At 41.2% G+C, this 19125-nt stretch overlaps 1 non-coding gene across 1 annotated transcript; it reads right to left on the reverse strand.

Annotated features, from left to right (window-relative positions):
- Positions 1-17105: 17105 nt before the first annotated feature.
- LOC115071415 lies at positions 17106-17208 on the reverse strand. Its single transcript, XR_003850500.1, has one exon. It is a non-coding gene; the product is annotated as a U6 spliceosomal RNA (small nuclear RNA).
- Positions 17209-19125: the final 1917 nt, after the last annotated feature.

The raw sequence follows: 19125 nt of genomic DNA on the forward strand, positions 1-19125 counted from the left end.
GAGAGCTTGGGCTACTTGGTGATGAGGAAACTGAATTAAGAAGTTGAATTTCTATAATTACAAAAATGCTATGTAAAAATTAGGCAAGAATTAGGCTCAGAAAAATGTGCCATTTCTGAAAAAATTCTCTTAAAAAGTCAAGAAAGAAAATTAATTAGATTATAATGATCAACGATAGTGGGTAAACAAGGATACTGTTAACACTCATTACAACACTGCATTTTATGTAACTTTTAGAAATTGATTCCTATAATAAAAGAGTATATAGCAAGAACTGATCATAATTTGGAAGCAAAAGTTCACTAATATTTTGGCACATGATTGGGAAAGACATTAAAAAAGATACATTTCTTATTTTGAGGGGAGATCATAATATTGTTGGTATTTATAGAGAAATACTTCTTTAAGTGGTGCTAGTAAAAAGTCAAATGTGGAGGCTGGAGAGATGCCTTGGTGTTAAAGAGGGCTTTCTGTGTAGGCACGAGGACCTGAGTTCAGACTCCAGCACCCAGGTAAAAAGCCATGTGTGGTTGCACTATGGCCCCATAACCCCAGCCCTCTGGGGCGTGGAGGATCGCTTATTGGCAGGCAACCTAGATCCAGGTTCAGTGAGACACCCCAGCTCAAGGGACTGAGGCAGAGGTTGATAGAGAGGACCCAATGTCTGCTCTGGCCTTCGCCCAAAAGAGTATACCCACATACATGCACCACACGGACACACTCTAGGGGCTGAGGAGTGTGGTTCAGGGGTAGAGCCCTTGCCTAGCATGCTTAAGGCCCCGAGCTTAATCCCCAGGACTAACAGCAAAAAACAAACAAAACCCCCAAAACATGGAACACAGAAACAAAAGTATAAAATTCCACCCATCTTGGAAGGTAAGGGAGAAAAGTAAAAAAAGACCCCCGCAAATCATAGTAGATGGCAGAGTCACACAAAGCCAAGTTCAGAAGCATGCTTTGGTCAGAAATCCTGAAAATAAATAGGCATGGCAAGGTTGGAGAATAAATGGACAGAAAAAATGAATTTATGTGAGGTAAATGCCAACCCAAAGAAAAGCAGGTTAGCCAAGAAATGTCAGATAGAATAAGGGCCAAGATCTTCAAGTGGGACAAAGAACACTATTTTATACAGGAAAAAAAGGTACAGTTTACCAGGAAACTGGAAGTCATGAACTTTTACGTATCAAAAGTGCTTTGCACAGAGTCAAATAAAACAAAAGCTGTTGAAAATATAAGGGAAAAAGTAACCATAGTGGGGACATTTTAAAATAACTCTCTTTGAAAATACCAAACCAAACAAACAGAAACAACAGGGAAGATTCGAATGGTACACTGAAGAACGTCAGCTGGGGTTACACACAAGGAACAAAGGATGCACATTATTTTCAGTTCTCAGGGGGCATAGAAAATGGGACACAGATCAATTCTAGGCACCAAAGAAAATCTCAATAGATCCCGAAGGCTGAAAATGTACAGGTCACGTTTTCCATGCAATATAAAAATAAAATAAAAAATTGTCATTGAAATTTTAGAACCTCTTGGAAACACAAGATGCTTTCTTAGTGTGCCTTTGCGAAAGGGACAAGGGAGCCCTCAGCTGCCGGATGTTTGGGAACTGACAGAACCACTCACATCTTGGGATCACAGAGCATTCTGCATTTGCAGTGATATTTTTATTGTGAAATGAGATTATCAAAAATAAATGAACAAAATATTTAGCTTCAGAAACTACAATATCAAGTTGAATAAGCCAGGAAAAAGCGGGAGACCATCAGCAGACATAAAAACAGAAATCATTTGAATAGAAAAGAGCAAATTGAGCGAAGAGCCCTCTGAGCCCTGGGCAGCCCTGCCGGGCGTGGACAACGCCCTGTGTTGCAGTTTCTGAACTGGATGGTTCCCTCTGCTCGCAGACGCCTGTCCTCTGGCTCACCCTCTTCATCTGCTCACCTCCCAGTTACTCTCCACCTTCACGTCAGATTCTGATCCAGGATCACCCATCCCATGTCCTGCCAGCATCCTGGATGTCTTTGGCTTTCTACTTTCCAATAACTTTCATCTCAACTGCTCTGGCAGCACATAGGTGTCATTCATTTCCCAAGTTTGTTCCATTTATGAAATTCTCAGTTCAAATAGCCCCCCTCTTGACACTCCCCTTCCTGACTTTGACATAGCTCTTTCCTTTATACCTTGCTGTCACTGTCAGTGTCTTGCCTGTCTTTACATCCTTCCTTTTCTAAATTACATTTCTGACAATCACAAAACTCACAGAGTGTAGAAGTTCTGTCTTGTTTCTGCAAAGTGACCAACTGGTTCTCACTATTGTCACTCTTTCCCTTATTGCAAATTCAGTTCTTAAGTTCAAAGGAATCATCAGGGCCCTGAGGTGTCTTCCAGTTTGGGGAATGAGGGAGGCTCTGGAAATCTGGGAGGGTTTTGTGGAGGAAGAGGCTTGAGGACTGGCTGTTGAGCTGGGAAAGAGGAGGTGGGAAGGGATGGGCCCCTTGGAGCTCTGGGAAGTGAGAGGAAACGCAGGCTTAAGAAGGGGCCCAGACACGTGAGCATCCACTAGAATGGATGGAAGAAGTTGGTACTAGGCACAGAAACTAGATGACGTAACCTTTCTAGCCTCTTTCATGATTCCAAGAGCTGCATCTGGCAAATGAATCCAGAAATCCTGCCCTTTCCTCATACCTGGGACCTCATGTCCTCTAACCTCCAGGTAGCATCTCACCTCCCTCTAATTCTAAAGAAGTGATGAACAGGGAAAGGAGCAGGAGCTCCATCACAGGTACTGGTCAACTGTCCCATCTAAATCCCCTCAGGCAGGAAGAGATCAGCCTCTTCCTCTTGGCTGCTTGGGAGATTCTGAGATCCTACAAAGGACAGGGGAAGAAGCTCTCCTTGAAGCTCCTGCTGGTCACCTGAATTGAGACACCCTGTGCTTGAGAACACCTTCACCGTGGGAGGGAGCATCTAGGAGACGCACGCTCATGGGACACAGTCATTGGCCACTCACACTCGTGTTCACGGCCTTCCCTATTCTGTTGCAAAGTCCTTTTCATTCTTCTCCCTTCTGTCCTCTGCTCATTCAAGACTCTGTTGCTGGACATCTCAAGGGCGTTCCATCTCTAGGCCTTTGCAGACTCCACCCCCTCTACCTACAATATCACCTCTTCCTTATGCTTTTGGGAAAATATGGCCAACTATTAAGGCAGCAACTGGGCTGTGGAATTAGCTGCTCTGTGTGTGTGTGTGTGTGTGTGTGTGTGTGCGTGCGTGTATGTGTGTGTGTGTGTGTGTGCTGACCTGTATTGTAGACACTGTGCTCCCGGATGGCAGGAATTTTTGTACAGTATATAATTTTGGCATATAGTAAGTGCTCAATAATTCATAAAATGTAAACAATTCTTGTTCATTTATTTCCTGAAGATTCTAGAAATACAAGGATATAGAGAGGAATCTCAGGAGGTAGGGAGGTGGAGAGCAGAAGAGCCCTGCTGTGGGTGATAGGGAGAAAGATGTGTGTTTTTGTTCCATTTCTGTGTCTGTGATAAAATAACCTAACATAAAGCAACTTAGAAGAGAAAAGGTTTATTTTAGCCCACAATTCCAGGTTACGTCTGTGGTAGCAGGGAAGTCAGAGCAGCAGGAGCATGAAGCAGCCAGTCACATACCCACAGCCAAGAGCAGAGAAACGAATGCTTGCCGGTGCTTGCCTATGCGTGGCTAGCTTTCTTCACTCATAAGCAGCCCATGACATGGTGCAGCCCACAGTCAAGGTGGGTCTTTTTATTTCAGTTAACTCTTTAGAGTTGCTTGTATATGTTTAGGGCAGAAATTGAGATAAGAGAGAGAGAGAGAGAGAGAGAGAGAGAGAGAGAGAGAGAGAGAAGAGAGAAGAGAGGAGAGAGAAAGAGAGAGGAGAGAGGAGAGAGAGGAGAGAGAGAAGAAAGAGAAGAGAGAGAGAGAGAGAGAGAGAGAGAGAGAGAGAGAGAGAAACAAGGGAAGGCCTTGATTTGAAGTACTCATCTTTTCTTCAGGCCAGTTCCAGCTGGGAGTGATGTGTCATGCTGTGATAGGAAGAAAAATGCAGGAAAGAAGGGGAGATTATCTAGGATTACCTGCATAATTAAAATTATGAGAGTCCTCAGAAATGAAAGAGGGAGGCAGGGGGAGGTCAAGTCCAAGAAGGAGCTGTGACTGGACGCTGGAGTTGTTTGCTGACCTTTGAAGGTGGAAAGCAGGCCATAGGGAAGGCTTCTTAACTTTTTCCATTTGAAGACTCTTTTTGCCTGAAAAATTTGTGTGCAACTTCTGATATACAGGTAAACAAAATAGATACAGAAATCGAATGTTTTCTGATAATAAATCATAAAGAAATTTATGTTAAAATAATTCTTTGGTTTATATAAAAATTTACTGTTTGCTAAGGATGAAAACAAATTTCTTTTTCTTTTTTTTTTTTTTTTTTTTTTTTTTTTTTTTTTTGGTTTTTTTTAAGACAGAGTCTCCCTGTAGCCCCAGATGACCTGGAACTCACTATGTAGACCAGGCTGGCCTTGAACTTACAGAGATCTGCCTGCCTCTGCCTCCCCAGTGCTAGGATTAAAGGTGTGGGCCACCACTCAAAAAACAAATTTCTTTATCGGTGAGATGGCTACATCTGTTTATTCTTTCATAGAGTTGAGTGTTGACTATCTGATGCTACAGGTTGCAGACTGTCTTCAGTGTTTTCAGAGCTGATCAGTGCTTTGACTTTATAATTGCCAATGCTGAGAACATGTCTTTGCATAAATACGTAGCATGAAACAGTAGGGCACGCCCTGGGCTATTTCAGAAATTATCAGATATTCTGTCTTAATTCCTAGCCAAAATTCATTTAATAATTAAAAAACAAAACTAAAGTTTTAAATCTGTGTTGGTTGGAAACTAGGCAAATTCTTCTTGGACATTTTTTTTTATTTCAGTTGAGTATGGTTTACAAGCCCAACATAGTTATTTAGAATCAAAACCTGAAGGGATGAAATGTTCCTGGAACTGTCTCCAGGCACTTCATATGATCCACTCTTACAATTACATCTGGGAAGCTGATTTTTCAGTTAGAAGCTCATCTGTAGACGCACATTTCTAAGGAACCATTTTCTACCTTCTTCCATGTGTTAACTTCTTTTCAGTGAAAAACTTTCAATTTTATCTAAAATAAATTTCTTCCTTGAAATGACATGGTTCAAAATAACTGACAAATGAAACGGCTTTGAAAGCTATAAGTATTATGAAAAATTAACAAAATGAGACTTCTGCACAGGTAAAACTATAACAACTTTGTCTTTCAGTACTCTGTTTAGACTTTGTGCTCTTGAGATCCTATTTGCTTTTTTGGTAATCTTTTTTTCCAATGTATATTTTTTATTGAATTTTTGTGCATTTCATACAAAACATTTTAATCATCTTTATACCCCTCTCCCACCCGCCCCCCCTTATAGCCCTCCCACTGGATTTCATGCATTTTGTCATGTTAAGGCCTATCGAGTCAAGTTAGTGCACCCTCAGTGCAAGTCCATCCACTGGGCTCTAGTCAGCCTCTCTAGAGTCTCTCCCTTAAAGAAGATGAACTCTCCGTCACCGAACAGTAATCAGCTGCCAGTAATTCCTCAGCTAAGGTTGGGGCCTGCTGGCCATTTTCCCTCTTGTATGCTGGTTTTTTGTCTGATTAGGCTTGCATGCGTCTTGTGCATGCTGACACTATTGCTGTAAGTTCATGTGAGCAAGTTCCAAGAGGCTTGAAAGACTGTTTCCTTGGTAACCTTTTGTAATCAGAGTCCAGGTCCCTTCAAAGGTTTGAAGACAAACATCTGTAAAGGGCACCGCTTTTACTGAAGGTCAGGATTTGCCACACTGCTGAGCCACAGGATCCGATGCTGGCCACTGGTTTTGACTGTAAATACCTCTGGAGGGATCAGCAGTGATATGACCTGGTCGCTGCTAACTGCTTTTATGTTTGCTCTGGAATTGTCCATAAAGACACCAACACAAACTGCGTACAGTAGGGCATGTCTTTAATCCTACCCCTCGGGGGGCAGATGCAGCTAGATCTCTGTGAGATGGAGGACAGCCTGGTCTACGTAGCCAGTTCCAGGCCAGCTGAGGCTACAGGGAGATGCTGTTGCAAAGAACAAACAAATGACAAAAGACATCAACACAATCTTTCTACCATAAACCTTCACTTGTGAAAAATTCGACTATATGTTGTGTGTCCTTCCAGAGAGTGAGAAAGCATCATTCCTTTGTATGTCGCCTTCATACAGAGTGCGGGTGCCATGCTGTAGTATCAGCTGTTCCATCTAACTGACCCGTAGGAAGAAGCTGCTCTAACTGGTCATCCACTTCACAAATCATTTTGGAAATAACATCACTTGATAAAATGCTTAACAAATTTCTCCCACATACTTTTGCTGAGAACTGTTGCCACGACATCTTAACAATAGCAGGCATCATGACATCTTATATCATGTGGTCAAGTAAATACTTTTTGTCAGCAGTGACAAAGTTCCCCAAAGCATTCTTTTTACTTGAAAAACTTAAAAGTCATTCAAAATATTCTCTTGGATTATTATGGTATGCTGCATTCTTGGTGTTAAGATATTTTAGTATGGCTGATTGTATGATCCCTGCTGCCAAAATTTCATCCCAAATTAACCAAAGAGGGTTTTCCGTACCATCATGATGATTAGAAGTAAATCCATATGGCAAAGAATGATCCAACACATGCTTTTTCTTGTCAGTTTGGATGTATTGACTCTGATGCGCTATCATCAGTACTTTTACCTCCTCTGTCTAAATTTAGTTGCTTAGCCATAACCAAAAAAATTTTTGATCTAAAATATAAATGTTGTTAATAAATTATGAAATAAGTGCCAGCTTTAATTTATGAAATTGTATTTGTGCCTAATTTAAAAATTGATCTCGGGGCTGGAGAGGTGACTCATCGGTTAAGAGCACTGATTGCTCTCGCAGAGGATCCGGGTTCGATTCCCAGCACCCACATGGTGGCTACGAACCATCCTTAACTCCAGTTCCAGGGAAATTCAAAGCCCTCTTCTGACCTCCGAGGCATTGCATAACATGGGTGCACTCACATGCCTGCAGGCAATTCACTCGTACACTTAAAATAAAAATAAAATATTAAAAAATGATCTCACACTTCATGTACATATGGCTGAGATAGTCAAGAGCATTTTGTCTTCACTTGCTGCAATTGGAAACGTCTGTAAAAGAAGATAGCAGCAATTTCTGAAACCAAACATTCTAACACAACACCATCCAAAGATACACGGATTTGATACTGACATGCCAGAGAATGGAGGGAGGGAGGAGCACAGCTTTGTTTTCTGGAACCAAGCCGTTATGTTTCTATAAGAACAGAAAACATTGTGTGTACGGTAGGAATGCTGCAGTTCATAACATGCAGTTGTCTCCAATCTGAGTTGAGGTGTTTCAGGCAGCATTTGTTGATGTTGAGTGACATGAAGGAAGGTCCCGATGAAGTTGCTTGATGTGACTCCTGTGAGGGCTTCCAGAAACACCTCAGTTCTACCATGCATTCGAATTTGAATTAAATTTAGTTACTGTGCGTTCAGAACCCTTTTATCTTTGCCAAATTTTCCACAACCCCCACATTCAATTATGTTATCCCACATGGGGTCAGGGCCTGACGTTTAAAAAGCTTTGAGCTGTGGCTGGAGAGGTGGCTCAGCAATTAAGGGAACTTGCTCCCCATGACTCTGGTTCAGTTCCCAGCTCACAACCACTCTAACTCCAGTTCCAGGGCATCCAACATCCTCCCCTGGACTCTGTGGACACTGGACACTGCATGCATGTGGTACGCATATAGACAAGCAGGTACACAGACACATCCATGTAAAAGAAGAAAGAAGTTTTGAGCTAAGGAACACGGGCAGCTTCTAGAAGGAAAACTCATGGAAATGGCTTCTCCCCAAGGCATCTCTGACTGGCATCTGTAGCCCTGAGAGCTAACGTTTTGCTCAGTGGAGTGATTTCCAGACCTGTAGGATGTATGTTGTTTTAAATAAATGTAGCAATTTGTTACAGCAGTCATAAGAAATACACACAGATCTCTTTGGCAGGCTGCCTTGCCCAGCTGCCTCTCCTCCAGGGAGTTCCCCTTTAGGGAAAACCTTAAGCATTTCTTTGAGCTAATGTAGGAGGACAATTCTGTCAGTTTCCATAGACACGTGGGGTGGGTAATGGTGAGGCTGGTACCGGGGTGGGAGTGGGTCGTGTCTGCAGGCTGAGGATCCACACACAGGGGCAGAGGATTGTCATGTATTGAATTCCTTTCCCTGTGCATTTCTTTGTGGTTTGCAGCCACTGAATGACCGTCTGAACTTCAAATTCTACATCTGTAGCCAACAGTTACATATGGCTTCTGTCAGTCTCCTCAGTCCTACCTCCACCCCCTTCTCTTTCGACAAACCAACACCCCCAGGGCCCGAGAGACAGCCTTCCTTCTGAGCGGCGTGCCCTCTTCATCAGATAGCCTCACTTTGTCCTCCTCCTTTGTCCCCGAGAAACACTTCATACAGGGTAATTGTCAGAACAGGATGTGCACCCCATTCTTCAGATCCGTTCCGTTGCAAAGGCTGCTTCCAGCTGACACGGAAGGAAGAGACCCACAGCTGTGGCCTACTTTGATTTCAATACTGATTTTGAGTGCATATTACTGGGCTATATCCCATATGGAACAGCAGAGGGCGCACTTGGACAGCTAACGCTTCACACCTTTCGTGAATGGCTGTGTGATTTCATTTTTCATAATTCTGTGATAACTATTTAAAACTGATTACAGTTAATCTAGTTTTTAAAACAATTTGAATAAATCTACAAGATCAGATTAATATATTTGATATCTATGCCATGTACCTACCGACACTAGATCACATTCTGATAGTCTGTATTTAATTCTTTAAAAAAATAGAACAGGGGCTATAGCTCAGTGGTAGAGCACTTACCTAGCATGTGTGAGGCTCTGGGTTCAATCATCAGTCCTGGAAAAAAAAAAACTCGACACAACTTTTGGGCCAGGCATAGTGGCACACACCTTTAATTCCAACACTGGGGAGACAGAGGCAGGCAGAGCTCTGTGAGATCGAGGCCAGCCTGGTCTATATTGAGTTCCAGGCCAACAGGGGCTACAGGGAGACTCTGTCTCAAACAACAACAAAACAAACAAACAAACAAACAAACAAACAAACAAACAAACAACAAAAAAAACCCCAAAACCCCAAAATAAAACAAACAGTAAAATCAATTTAACCTAAACCCTCTCCTAGAATTAGCTACTATTACAAACAGTATTTATTCCTACCTTTCATACTTTTAGATTAAAAATTAGATAATTATGTATGTGTTTGTATTATACAGTATTTCTTTGCAGATTTAATTTTGTATAAGTTGTTTTCTATCTTTATTTCCTTTTGAGACTTGCTCCCCAGCACCGCACATTGCATTTCTGAGATTTGTCTTTGGTGCTGAATGCAGCCCTAGGCACCTCCCAGGGTTCTACTGAACCTCCTTGCAGTGGAAAAGATTGGGCAGGACACCAGGAGTGTACAGGAAGCAGGTATTTTATTTAGGATGCAGCCTGGTCCAGTGGGCTCAAGCCCTGAAGTTGGTACCTTGAAAGAAATTATCACATATCTTTTATACGTTAGACATTGGGTTGCAGTGAGAAGGAAACACAATACTGTATTGAAAATATTGATTGGTTACCAGTAAAGTCCGAAAACCAAGCAAATAATTATAAATTTAGGAAAGAAAAATAAATGTTAAAAATCCCTTGTCTGAAAGTTACTGCAGAAGTCCCCACTTGAGGGAAGTACAAAGATGAACCATCTGTGGAAGGACAGAACCATAGGCTGGCAGGGGGTGACTGCCAGGTTCCAACTACAAAGCCTGCCGGCAAACATCCTGCTGACAAGTTGATACAGACGCACGAAGAGAGAGAAAATAAGGATTACAATCCTTATTTTCCTTGACTATTTCGTCAGGCTGTATATCAACATAGTACATTTATTTAATCTATTTACGCCCCAGTTGATGGATATTAGCTTTCCTATTTTTAAGAATACTGCATGGAGCAGCATAGGGTGGTGGTGGACACACCTGTAATTCCGGAACTCATGAGAGGATCATGAGATTGAGGTCACCTCTGGCTACATGGTGAGACCTGGTTTCTAAAACAAGAACCAAATACAAACTCAATACGAAACCCAAACCAACCAAACAAACCCCTGCAAGGATGTGTTTGTTCTTATGTGCAGAAGAAGCATTGTGGGATTGTGTGGTAAAATCGGTAGCATCTTCAACTTTTTGGCTTTGATTTTTAAGAGAGGGTCTCCTTATAAAACGAGCTGGTCTGGAACTTGCTATGTAGACCATTTTGGGCTTGATTTCACAGAGATCTGCCTGCCTCTGCTTCTTGAGTGCTGGCATGTCCCATCACACCCAGCTGCATCTTCAACTTTAACACATATTGCCAAGTCATTTTCAAAATGTTGGAATCAAACTTGACAGTGTTTTCATTGGTGATCACACTGTTTTTCATTTTTCCGTTATTCCAGCAATCAATATTATTAGAACAAAACTTTTGCAAATATAATGCATATGTGTAGCTAAAATTCCTTCTGGGAGGCACAAACAACATCCAGTTCCTTCCTCCCACTGGTCCCCACAACAAACTGAGGTCTGATTTCACTCAGCTGCAGTCTGGGGGAAGCAGTGAGTTTACTGGGCTTACTAACAGAGCAGTGGGTGAGGGTTTACTTAGAGGAGTTTGGGTGCTCCCCTCCTAAGGCCACGCTGGAAAGTCTCCATTCAGTTGTGGATTGTGACTTCCCCACAGCTGCATAAAATGGCAAGAGAACCTTCCCTCAGCTTCCTCAGTTTACATACTCTTAGCCCCTCTCTCTCCTGCAACTAGGGCTGCTGGTGGGTTGGGAGGTGTGGCTGACTCTCCCTGCCCTTCCTTTCTTGCTGAGAGTCATAGTCCACAAGCTTACGTGTGTGATGATCCTAGGCAAGCAGGTGCAACCAAGCTTGTAAAGAGGCATCTATCTGTGCACAGTCTTCCTGTCGGAGGACAGTCCTATGCAACAACATGGTAATACTTCTCTCATTTATCTTCATTCCTCTCATTATTAGTGAGGTTGCTTCTCCTGTGAATTTCATGTTCATGTTTTTTGTTCAGTTTTCTACTGGGTGACTAATAACTTGTTAGCACATGAGTTACAAGTGTCTTCTATGTCTGTGGCTTCTTTATAAAATTAGTTCATGGTGATGATCTTTGTTGAGTGCTCAGTTTTAATGTAGCCCTAGTAATCAGGATCTCTGTAATGCTGGCATTTTGAGTCTTCTTTAGGATTTCCTTATCCCTTTTTAGCAAAGAGATATTTGTGTATTTCTAGACTTTCAGCCTTCGTTTTTCACATTTAACCTTTCAATTGTTTGGATTAATGTACGTGTAATTATATTTTATTTTTCCAGTGGATAATATGTTGCTCCAGAACTAATTAGGAGTAGTTCCTCTTTCCTCAATGACTCATCAGGTCATATCTGGCACAGCTCGTTTCCTCAATGTTAAAATATGTCTTCTGGATCTCTCTTCTAATTTGTTAGAACCGACCTTGGTACGATTGATGTTATGGACCAAATAATTCTTTGCTGTGAGGGTCTGTCTTATGCATTGTGGAGTGTATAATAACTCCCCTGATTCTCTCTAGGTACCATAGCATCTCACAAGTTATGACAGTGAAAAATGTGTTTAGACACGACCCTTGGTTGAAACTTACATTAAGCTATCTATCATCTATCTATCATCTACCTATCTATCTATCTATCTATCTATCTATCTACCTATCTATCAATCATCTATCTATGTATCTATCTATCTACCTATCTATCTATCTATCTATCTATCTATCTATCTATCAATCATCTATCTATGTATCTATCTATCTACCTATCTATCTATCTATCTATCTATCTACCTATCTATCAATCATCTATCTATGTATCTATCTATCTACCTATCTATCTATCTATCTATCTATCTACCTATCTATCAATCATCTATCTATGTATCTATCTATCTACCTATCTATCTATCTATCTATCTATCTATTGTGAATAGTGTCACAAAAAAATATGAATGTGCAAGTAGATTGACTTAAAGCCGTCCAGGTTGATACATAGGAATGGGTACAGATTATCTATCTATCATCTATCTATCTGTCTATCTATCTATCATCTATCTATATCTATCTATCTATCTATCATCTATCTATCTATCATCTATCAATCATCTATCTATTATCATCATCTATCATCTATGTATCTATCTTCAATCATCTGTCTAATCTATCATCATCCGTTTCTCAGTATGAGATTATAAATAAATTTCCCTTCATTTATTTTCAGAAATAAGACACTTGGCCCTCCTTTTAGTCTCTTCTTACCCTAGGATCCCTGAGTCTTATCCAGTGATCTGTGTTGGTGGAGAGAAGTACATTTTTGCTTATTGGTGGGTCATTTCTGTTGATGTACCATGGAGACTCATCTGGCTGGTGTGGCAGCACCCAGTGCTGTAGGTGGGATCCTTCTCCTCTGGGATGGGGAGTAGCCACCTGCAAACACTTTTAGATGGTGGTAACTGATCTTCACACAATAATCTCCTCCTCCCTTGTCCCTCCAGGTAAGGGCTGAGGAAAGTGCCCAGTCACTGGACCTTTCGTGTTCTTTCCTGGGTGCTTTTTCTCACTTATGCCAAGTTCAGAAAAGAGTCTCCTTTAGCTGAGTCAGCCCATTAGTTTGTTCTTTAATTGCATCCATTTTGCCATCCAGGCAAGCCTTCCATGTACCTAATAAACTCGCATGTTTTGAGAGCACTGCTCTGTTTATTCTGTGTTCTCAGTCACTATTTTTCTTTTTGTAATATTTAGCGCACCCCCCATGCTGTTTCCTCCCAAATGTTTGGTGATTTTTGTTTGTTGCATATCTGAAAATCTGTTCTGTCACTGTTGCCAACTACCAGTGTTTGTGGAGGATTCTCACCCTCTTGAGGGCCAGCGGCTCTGTGAGAGGCAGTATCTCTGAGCCCATGGCCCTGGCACCTCACTGCCCAGTGTCCTGGAGAATAAGTAGGAGGCTGACTGTTAAATGACTGGAGCAAAGCTTCTCATAACCTGGGATCCTCATTGGCACAGACTGTGATCTCCAAAGACACTTTCCTGAATGCCACAAATCTGAATGCTGAAGTCCTGAAAGCTACAATTTCCTTGGATCAGCAAACAATAAAACAGGCTACAACAAAGAAGGGTAGACACCATTATGGGTTTACAGATTTCTTAAAAAAATCGTCTTTTAAAATATAAATAAATGTCTTTTACAAACTTTTCTAAAACTTTCCCATGGAATCATGTTATCAGAATTTTAATCTTTTTGAATTTCAACACTGAGGATTACAGCGTCTGGCATTGTGTCTTTCAGGAATATGGCTCAAATTCACATCTTGTTGGCCAGGTTAATAAATACTCTAGAAGCTCGCAACCCTTACATCCTGACTTTGAGCTAGTTTCTGAAGACCTAGATGGACATGCAAATTTTAGACTTTCTGTGATGGGGAAGGGAAAAGGATTTGTCTATATAGTTGAAGACACCATTTGGCCATTCCATGCTGAATCCAGCTCTAACTAATTTATAATTTCAAGCCTGCACATAATATAAGATGCATGGTTTTGGTTTGGTGAGGGCTCATGGGCAACAAACTCCCAGTTGTGCAGGTAGGAAGTCTGGTGACTTTTTGTTCATCTGAGATAAAGAAGTTGCTACAGTTGGAAGTCACCTGCCTGCCTGTAGAGAATGGGGGATTAGTGAATGAAGGGGAAGCCACAGACCACTGATGTGGGTGGGGTGTGTGGTGGTTTGAATGAGAATATCCCCCATAGGCTCTAAGTATTTGGACTTTTTGTCTCCAGTTGGTGGTGATATTTTGGGAGGTCTTAGAAGGTGTGGCCATGCTGGAGGAAGCATGTCACTGGGGGTGGGCTTAGAGAGTTCTTAAGCCTTGCCAGATCTGGAGTTGCTCTTGCTTCCTGTGCCTGCTTGAAGATGTTAGAGCTTAGCTTCTGCTCCTCCTCCAGCCACCTCTGCCGCCATGCCTCCCCACCATGATGGACTTTTGCCCCTTTGGAACCATAAGCTCAAATAAACTCTTCCTTCTATAAGTTGCTTTGGTCAGTGTTTCTTTCACAGCAACAGAAAAGTAACTAATACAGAAATTGGTACCAGAGAGTGGGCTGTTGGCTGTGACCATGTGGGGTTTTGGAGGAATGTAAAAAGCTTTGGAAGTTTGGACTAGAAAAGTGATTGATTGCTGTAAACAGAGCTTAACAGGTCATTCTAATAAGTGCCTGGAAGAAAGTAGTGCTGAGAACAATGAAATCCCACAGAGAAATAAGGGCTTAAGCAGCAAGTAAAGCAGAAATGTGTGTGTGTGTGTGTGTGTGTGTGTGTGTGTGTGTGTATGTTAGAGAAAGGAAGTTAGAGGTCATTGAGTGGCCAAAGGAGATTATGTTAGAGACTTCAACAAGTCCCTTATGTCTATTTCTCTATTATTTCTCAGTAAGAACCCTCATTTTTTGCTAGAAACTGGGCTGTTGGACCTACATATTCTTCCTCAGTTGCTACTGCTACTTCTATAGCTGCAGAGCCAGTCCTAGGCATGAGTATATGAACCCACATGGTTGGTACATGTTCTGTCCTTCAAGGGGTAATAGGAGCCCCTTCTTATCCCTTTCTCTCCCTGTTGGCTGGAGTGAAGATGAGTTAGCTAGAAGTGGAAGAGCTAGCCTCACCCAGGAGGTACTGCACAACTTAAAAAGTGAGATCGTGATACATGACAGAAGGAGACTGGGTCACTGGTAATTGTGGAACCTCCCCAAATAGTCCCGGGTCCCCTATGTCTATGTGAGAGAAAAATTTGTTTTCGAAGTCTAGTCCACAATAGAACCCAAACACGGAGTAACACAGAGAGGTAAAAACCTCAAGGATTTCGATAATGTTTTGTATTTCATGTGGCTATCCACAGATAAAAACAAAGTGTGTTTCCTTTTCTTTGAGACCATTTTGTTGAGTTAAAGGCCCCACTGTGTTTCTTGGGATGGAGGTCAGGCTGCTCTGCAATTTGGTGATTACCCAGCAGGCATGCACTTCTGATATTGGCTTGAGCCTTCCCCAGGGATGAACATTTCTTGAACACTTTCTCTAGTGCCTGATATTTTCACAAGAAAGCTTTTCTTTTCTTCAACATCAATCAAAAATTACATTTAAAAACAAAATGGGTTGATTCAGTGTTATAGGGATCCCATAAATAATTCAAGTGCCATATAAATGCCACATAAAGGTAAAGTATTTTAAGTAAGTCACAGTTATGAGCCCAGTTACGATACTGTTTCACGAAAGAGCAGATGATACTGGCCACTTCAATGATATATATGCTTATGCTCTGTGTATGTTAAAAACAGTCCATGTGAGGTATTATTTAAACGGAATAAGGTTAATGCTAAAGAGTAATATTTGAAAGCTTAAATGTCATAAATACTTCAAATATATATGGAAATTAAAGCAGAATTTTCTTTGTCTCCGTGTTCTTCCTCTCGTGTCTTTAAAGTTGAGAGCTAAGTTCCTTCAATAGGAGCCCCAAAGCCCCACATACCCAGTCTTCTCCCCAGTTCTGCCTGGGCTCCCTCAGGGTCAGCCAGATACACTTAGGCAAAATCTTTTCTAGTTCTCTCTTCATTTGATACAAGAGGGCTCAGCCCAGAAGGGAAGTTATGCTGTTTGCTTTACAGCAAGTTCAGTAAGGATTCTTTCTGATTGAATGGTATGTCTTTGAAAGTTCTGTATGTAATGTTACATATAGCCCAGGATAAGACTTTATTCAGACAGTGATCATTGCATCACATTTCAACGTGCCTGCTGCCTTTATTCGGGAGATTCTGTGGATGGGGAGCAGGAGATGTGATAAACGTGGAGGGGAGCTGGCCAGAGTTCCGCTTCACTCAGAGTAATCTGATAAAGCTCCTTTATTCATTTTTGTCTCACTTTAATAATACTATTCTTTGCAAAAACTTTAAAATAGCAACCATGGCCAGGTGTGGTGGCACACGCCTATAGTCCCAGCACTCGGGAGGCAGAGGCAGGCGGATCTCTGTGAGTTCAAAGCCAGCCTGGTCTACATAGTGAGTTCCAGGCCAGCTGGGGCTACAGGGAGACCCCGTCTCAAAAGGGAAAAAAACAAAACAAAATAAACCCCATGAATCTCACACAGTGTATTAGAATACGTAAACATCTTATTTATTAATCAGGGAACCAACAAGATGGAGTTTGGTATGTTTGTCCAGTTAAAGAGAAAATACTAGAATAAGAGTACAAAAGGGATACAGAACTGGTTAATGCTCTGTAGGACTCAATTCCTGAGGACAAACTTCTTTTAAAAATACTTTATTTTTATGTTTTAATTATGTATACATGTGTCTGTGTGCAGGTATGTGCACATAAGGGCAGGTGTTTGCAGAAGCCAGAAGAAGATATCAGGTCATTTGGAGCTGGAGTTACAAGTGGTTGTGAGCTGCCTGTGTGGGTGCTGGGAACTGAGCTTAGGTCCTCTGTAACAGCACTGTGCTCCTTTAACTCAGGAGCCATCTCTTTATGCCTGAGGATAATCTTTTTTTATTGGACAGAAAACCATTTACAATGTACAAGTCTTCTCTAAATTAACACTTAACTTACAGAATATGGGCAAACATACTAGTAAAAAAATAAACCTAATGGTGCTACATTCCCCAGAGAATCAGATGATCCTAATATAAGCTTGTCTTGGAATGACCTTTAAAGGGCACATAGTAATCTTTTCTCTAAGTTTTAGGCAATTTTTTCTGAACATTTTATTTCTTTGCCATTTTTAAGCATTTTACTTTTTTTTCTTAAAACTTAGAGCCTTTCTAAACCTGACATATATTTTTATTTTAACTATGAAACTCTCCATGAATTTTTGTATCATCCCTGAGCAGGGGTCATGCTAATCTTCTCTGTATCCAATGTTAGTATATGTGCTGCTGAAGTGAGCACCTGACATGTATTTAAAAAATATTTTTAAGTTAGCAAATAAATAACGGGTTTCAATATAGCATTTTAATGCATATATGTCATTATACTTTGTTCCTTCTGAGACAGGGTCTCCCATAGCCCCAGCTGGCCTGGAACTCACCATGTAGACCAGGCTGGCCTTGATCTCACAGAGATCTGCCTGCCTTTGTCTCCTGAGTGCTGGGATTAAAGGTGAGCGCCACCACGCCTGGCTATATATATTTTTTTATTGATTCTCCTTCCCTTTGACCTAACCTATGTCACAGTTTCACTTTTCCTTATGACGGAAAAAAATCCCATTGTGTACATGGGCCACTTCTTTAATTATTCATCCACATGTTGATGGACATCTAGTAGTCTGGTCCCATTTCCTGGCTATTGTGAATAGAGCAGATAAACATGGATGTACAAGGACCTCTGTGTTATGTTAACTTAGATTTCTTAGGGCATATACACAGTAGTGTATAGCTAGGTTATATGGTAGTTCTAGTTTTAATTTTTGAAGGAAACTATATTGATTTCCATAGTGACTCTACGAGCTTATATGAGTTCCTTTCTCCCTACAGTCTTTCCCAGATTTATGATTTGGAAGGGAGGGGAAGCAAGAGTCATGGACCCTTGCTTGAGATTCCAGTCACATCTCCCAACCAACTAATTGGTCCTGGGTGATTGTGGACTAGGGGCGGGGCTAAGGGTATACAGACTGGGGAAGCCTAGGGGTGACCCTGCTAGTTTATGTGGTTACAGGGAAGTCACCATCCAGGCCTGGATGAAGACTTTCCAGTGCAGTCTTACTGGGGGAGCGCCCACACTCCTGTAAGTAAATCCTCACCATTGCACTGTAGTAAGCCTACTGGTTTCTCTGACTGCAGTTTGATTAAATTGACCTCGATTTGTCATTGTGACCAAGGGAAGAGGGGGTGGATGTTGTTCATACCCGTCAGAAGGAATTTTAGTGACACTCTTACAAGTTGTTTTTTTAATTAAAAATGTTTTTTGCTTTATTTTTATTTTATGTGTGTGTACTGTGTGCATGTATGTAAGTGCCCCTATGTCATTCAATGTCCACAGAGGACAGAAGAAGGCTTCAGATCCCCCGGAATGTTTGTTAGTTGCCATGTAGGTGCTGGGATTTGAACCTGAATCTTCTGCATGAACAGCCAGCACTCTTAACAGCTGAGCCATCTCTCCAGCCCCTCAAAACAGTTTTTTAAAAACGAACTTCTGAGAATGTCATTCAATATGTTTTGATCATATTTAGACCCCTATCTGCACCCTCCTATGACCCCTGCCTGATTTCATGTACTCTTATTCTATACACATTTTAAGACTTGTAGATTTTGGTATGCTTTATTTTCATTTTCATTCAGTTCTAGAAACAAAAAAAAATTCCCTTCTTGATTTCTTCCTTCACCCAGTTTGCATCCAGTAGTGTTTTGTTCGGGTTCCATGACTTTCTGTATTTTCCCACTTTCTGTTGTTGTCGATATCCAGCTTTATTTCTCTGTGGTCAGAAAGGATACAGGATGTTGTTTCAATTTTCCAAAATCTGTTAAGACTTATTTTGTGCCTTAGTATGTGGTTGATTTTGGAGACAGTTCCATGGACTGCTGGGAAGAAAATGTATTCTTCGGTGTTAGGGTGGAATGTTATGTAGATGTCTGTTAAGCCCATTTGATTTACATCATTTAACTTTTGGACTTCTCTGTTTAGTTTTTGTTTCAATGACCTCTCTATTCGTGAGAGTTGGGTTCTGAAGTTGGAGTCAATCAGTGATTTTAGATCTGAGAGTATTTTTAAAAAATAAAATTGGGTGTCCCTATGCTTGGTAATACATGTTTGGGATTATAATATCTTTTTGGTGGTTTTTTTTTTGAGTGTGAAATGTCTTTCCTCATC

Source organism: Nannospalax galili, unplaced genomic scaffold, assembly GCF_000622305.1.
Source record: "Nannospalax galili isolate Female #2095 unplaced genomic scaffold, S.galili_v1.0 scaffold251, whole genome shotgun sequence".
In the NCBI taxonomy this organism is placed as follows: domain Eukaryota; kingdom Metazoa; phylum Chordata; class Mammalia; order Rodentia; family Spalacidae; genus Nannospalax; species Nannospalax galili.